This window comes from Natrix helvetica (assembly GCF_964273705.1).
Source record: "Natrix helvetica genome assembly, chromosome: 7".
In the NCBI taxonomy this organism is placed as follows: Eukaryota; Metazoa; Chordata; class Lepidosauria; order Squamata; family Natricidae; genus Natrix; species Natrix helvetica.
In genome coordinates this window covers 69,301,560-69,307,559 of record NC_138558.1, presented here as the reverse complement: position 1 = coordinate 69,307,559, position 6,000 = coordinate 69,301,560, and positions in this window count along the sequence as shown.

Genomic DNA, 6,000 nt, shown 5'->3' with positions numbered 1-6,000 from the left:
TTTGAAATTAAAAGATGTTTGGAGGACACAACATCTAAATTAGATGGATTTTCTTTTACTCAAGACATAAATCTATTGATTCTTTTGTACGTCTACTTCCTAAAGCTAAGAAACCAAGATTTTAGTCCGTTGTGGTTACAAATTGAATTAGGGACGAGGCCAAGAAGGTCCTGGAGAGTAAATGAAAATTTATTTAGATACGAAAAAAATGTTGATGAACTTAAAAAACACATGAAGGAATTTTTCAGTTTTAACATGAATAAGGGCACTCCCATTGAAACAGTTTGGGACGCAAGTAAAGCTTATATGCGTGGGGTCCTGATACATATGAACTTTAAACATAAACAAATTAGACAGAAAAGGAGAATGGAATTGGAAGATGAAATAAAAACCAAGGAACAGCTGCTTATAACAAACCCGAATGACCAGGCGCTCCAGATGGCGCTAAAGCTGTTGAAAGATCAATTTCAGATGCTTATAGCAGAACAAACAGCAACTAATTTACAATTTGCTAAACATAACACCTTTGCTAACGCTAATAAACCTGGTAGATGGTTAGCATATACTTTGAGAAGGAATATGAATGACAGAATTATTGATAAAATTGAGTTTCGAGGGAAGATGGTATATCAACAAGAGTTGATTAAAAAAATCATTTGTGGACTATTATACTAAGCTATATGTACAGGATAATATACAGAACAAGTTAATAGATGATTTTTTGGAAGGAAAAAGGGTTGCTAAAATTTCTGTGCTTCAAAAGGCAAATTTGGAACGTCTTATAACCGCTGATGAGATCACTTTATAAATCAACTTAAATTAGCTAAGGCTCCAGGGACTGATGGTTTGACTGCAATGTATTATAAAACTTTACAACTGGAAATGATTGAATATCTTACACAACTATTTTGTAATATACAACAAGGAGGTAAAATACCTCCCTCATGGAAAGCGGCATTTATCTCATTGATACCTAAAGATAAAGAGGGCCCTAAGAAACCAGAGGATTACAGGCCGATATCTCTTCTGAACACAGATTATAAAACATTTGCTAAGGTACTAGCCAACAGATTGATGCCGGTTATTCAAGAGATTATTCATCATAATCAAGCAGGATTTATTGAAGGCAGACATATGAAGGAGAATGTAAGGCAACTCATAGATTTAATTGACTATCTTGATAAGAATAAGCAGATCTCTGCAGTGCTGGTTTTCTTGGATGCAGAGAAGGCCTTCGATCGAGTGAATTGGAACTTTCTAACCAAGACTTTGGAAAAGATGGAAATGGGACCACGATTGCGGCAGGCGATTGGAGCAATTTATCAGCAACAAAATGCACAACTTATTATTAATGGAAATTTGTCAACAACTTTCGAGATTCAAAAAGGCACAAGACAAGGTTGCCCATTATCCCCATTGTTATTTATTTTAACTTTGGAAGTCTTGTTGAACGCAATTCGGGACTCAAAATCCTTAGATGGTATAGCTATCAGGCAAAAGGAATACAGAACTAGAGCATTCGCCGATGATCCGGTTGTTACCCTTTCACATCCTTTGAAATCAATAATCCAGATGAAAAATATCATAGTAGAATTTGGCATGGTGTCTGGGTTTAGACTAAATCAAAACAAAATGAAAATGATGGTTAAAAACAGGACAGAGACTCAAAGAAAGAGACTTGTAAGTTTAGCAGGTTTTGAAATAGTTTCTAAAGTTAAATATTTAGGAATACAAATTTCAGAATCAAATACAAAACTTTTCTTAAATAACTATGAAGTGTTGTGGCAAAAGATACAAAAAGATCTTGAAGCGTGGAAAAAGTTACAACTGTCTTTGCTTGGAAGGATCTCAGCAATTAAAATGAACATTCTACCTAGATTTATCTTTCTATTCCAGATGATTCCGGTGCTTAAATCAGATAAAACCTTGTTAAATTGGCAAACAACATTAAATAAATTTGTTTGGAAGGAGAAAAAACCGAGAGTAAAGATGAAGATTATGCAAGATACACGCGAAAGAGGCGGCCTCAGACTCCCAAACCTTCGATTGTATTATGAAGCTGCGATACTAACGTATGTAGCAGATTGGTTTGGGAAAACAAAAATGGAATTGCTGAATATAGAAGGCCATGATCTTGTTCTGGGATGGCATGCATATCTTTTTTATGAAGACAGGGTGGATAAAGTGTTTAACAACCATGTTCTCCGAAGTGCCTTGATGAGAATATGGAAGAAGCATCGGCCCAATTGGGATTATAAAATACCGCTTTGGTTGGATCTTGCAGACGCCATGGGGATTATGAATATTAAGTCACTCGGGGGTTGTTTATATAAAGATGTGCTTATTGCTGATGGGGGCGAATGGAAGTTAAAAACTTTGGAACAGCTGTTGGAAGAAGGAATTACTTTAAATTGGTTACATTACATACAGCTACAGAAGAGATGGGAAGAAGATCGTAGGGTCGGTTTTATGGATAAAGAAGTGGAACTGATTAAGCAGATAAAAGAGACTGGTCCAAAACAAGTTAAAAGAATATATAATGTACTGTTAGAAAGAGACTCAGAAAGTGAATTGGTTAAGGATTGTATGATTAAATGGGCTCAGAATTTTGGTGAAGTGGTTATGTTGGAAACGTGGGAAAAAATATGGGTTCAGAATGTTAAATTTACACAGTCACAGAATTTAAGGGAGAATTTTTATAAAATGTTTTACAGATGGTATTTAGATCCTAAAAAATTATCATGCATGTACCCAAATGTTCAACCAAAATGTTGGAGATGCGGGTGTCTAGATGCTACCTTTTTTCATGTATGGTGGACTTGTAACAAGGTTAAAGCTTTTTGGATAAAAATATGGTGGGTTATGCAGAATGTATTTAAGAAAAGAATACAATTCACTCTGCAAATGTTTTTATTGGGTATAGCTAAGGATTTTACCAAAGGGGAAACAAAATTGGCCTTGTATATGGTCACAGCAGCTAGGTTGTTGATTGCGCAACATTGGAAAAAAGATTTTTTACCGACAATTGATCAATGGATTCAGAAGGTGGCGGGGTTCGCTGAAATGGCAAAAATTTCAGCTTTCTTAAAAGCTCAGAAACAGGAGGATTACACACAGGAATGGGCAAAATGGATTGATTTTATACAGAATAAATTCCAGACTAGGAGTTATTATTTAGCCTTTAGGTAAGAATGTTTAGACTGACAGATGATCAGAGTAAATAGTATATGGGATGTTTGGAATTGTTAGAGTGGTATACAGCGGAAGTCAGGGGGGTGGGTTTGTGTGGGAGGTGGGGGAGGGTTAGGGTGGAGGGCGGGGCAATATATATGTATGAATAAATTAGAAGATGGGATTAACGAAACATTGTTATGCTAGAAGAAATTTATATTAAGAGTTATAGATGTTAAATTAGCTTAGAAAATGGGATCAATGTGTTATTATTAATCTAAGAGAAACTTATATTGTGTTTGTTGGGAGGAGATGGGGTTACGAGTAATCTATTTTAAGATGGGGGGAGGGGAGGGGACAAAGTATTTGGTATAATATTTGAAAGTGAATTTTTGTGGGGGGGTTGGGGGGGTATAGCATTTGTAGGAGATTTACATTGTATGGCGGGGGGGGGGGTGAAAAGGGGGAAAATCTGTTTGTACAAAACTCTTTTAATAAAATAAAAAAAAGAACCTCGCCAGGGGATTTATCCGGCCTTCGTCCTTGCCCCTGTCTGCCCCGGTCTTGTTCGTGAAAAAGAAGACTGGGGATCTGAGACTCTGTTGCGATTACCGGCACCTAAATGCCATCACGGTACATAACCATTACCCATTGCCCCTGATTCCTGAATTGCTGGAGCGGCTCCAGGAGGCAACGGTGTTCACGAAATTGGACTTACGTGGGGCTTACAACCTGGTCCGAATCAGGGTGGGAGACAAATGGAAGATGGCCTTTTGCACCCAGTACAGACATTTCGAGTACACGGTCATGCCATTCGGGTTGACCAATGCGCCGGCGGTCTTCCAATATTTTATGAATGATATCTTCCGGGACCTTTTAGATCAGTTTGTCGTCATTTACCTGGATGACATCTTTATCTACTCAATGTCCCAGAGGGATCATCAACATCACTTGCGTCTGGTCTTGCAGCGACTCCAAGAACATCGTTTGTTTGCAAAGCTGGAGAAGTGTCAGTTTTGGCAGACTACCATCGAGTTCCTGGGGCACCGTATCTCCCCTGAAGGAATTGCGATGGAGCCGGGCAAGGTGGAGGCATTGTGTAGTTGGCAACCTCCTCAACGTATGAAGGATGTGCAGAGACTCCTCAGGTTTGCCAACTACTACCGGACCTTCATCCTCAGCTTTGCTTTCTTGACCGCACCCCTCACTTGGCTCCTACAAAAGAAAGTGCTGTTTCGCTGGGGCCCCATGGAGCAACAGGCGTTCATGGCCCTGAAGCGTGCTTTTACGAGGGAGCCGATCCTGAAGCACCCTGATCCCCATCATCCCTTTGTAGGGGAGGCGGACGCGTCTGACATCGCAGTGGGGGTGGTGTTACTACAGGCTCATGCCCCTGATGGTACCCTTTTCCCTTGCGCTTACTACTCTCGGAAACTCAATCCTTCCGAGCGCAATTACACCATCTGGGAGAAGGAGTTGTTGGCTATCAAGGTGGCGTTCAAGGCCTGGAGGCATCACCTGGAGGGGGCCAGGCATCAGATCGAGGTCTGGACGGACCATCAGAATTTAGAGTTTTTGACCACGGAGCTTAAGCTGAACCAACGCCAGATCCGGTGGTCTCTGTTCTTTTCCCGGTTCAATTTTAAAGTGATGTACATCCCTAAGATGCCCTGTCTAGGAAACCGGGGTACTCTGACCCTGCAGACTCACTTCCACCCCGGACTGTTCTACCCGTCGAATCCTTCACTGCAGTTCATGAACCCATGGACTTATGGTCTCTGATATGGGATGTGCAGCGGGACGACGAGTGGGTGGAACAACGGAGAGTAGAGGTAGGGCCGGCTTCCCCATGGATCCTTGACAATGACCTTTTGAGGTATCAGGATTGGCTCTATGTGCCTGCAGGGCCCCTCCATGGACTGGTTCTCTCCCAGTGTCATGACACTCCAGCAGCGGGACATTTTGGCCTTTTCAAGACATTGCACCTGGTCTCCCGTACTTTCTGGTGGCCCCGTTTACAAGATGACATGCAGAAGTACGTCACGTCATGCGTACAGTGTCGACAGGCCAAGTCAACGATGGGAGCTCCTTCAGGTTTATTGCAGCCCTTGCCAACCCTGGACAGACCCTGGGGAGCTGTGTCCATGGACTTCTTGACAGAGCTGCCTCCTTCATCAGAGTTTACCACGGTCCTCATGGTGGTGGACATGCTCACCAAGATGGCGCATTTCATCCCCTGTCGGAGATTGCCGACAGCCTGCGCCACTGCCCGCATGTTCATCCAACACGTGTTCCGGCTGCACAGCCTACCGGATCGGGTCGTATCCGACCGTGGGACACAATTCACGCCCCAGTTCTGGAAAGGGCTGATGGCAGCTCTAGATGTCCAGGTTTGTTTGTCCTCGGCGCACCATCCCAAAACTGATGGGGGTACGGAGAAGGTGATTGGGATTCTTCAATTCAATTCAATTTCAATTTATTTGATTTGTTAGCCGCTCCCTCTCCACAAGGGACTCGGGGCGGCGTACAATAAAAAAGCACATATATATATATACATATACACATACACATATACGAAGGAGGTAACAATCATTAAATACATAAAATAATAATAATAAAATTAGCAATTAAAATACCCCAGTTTAAAATTACGGATTTAAAAAGACTGTCAGGAGGAATAAGATGGAACTATGGTTGAGCCAGGCCGGATAGTTGAAAAAGGTGGGTCTTGAGTTTTGAACAGAAGGAGCGAAGATCGGAGGTAATCCTAATGTCGAGGGGGAGGTCATTCCAAAGGGCTGGGCCCATCACAGAGAAGGCCCTACTCCT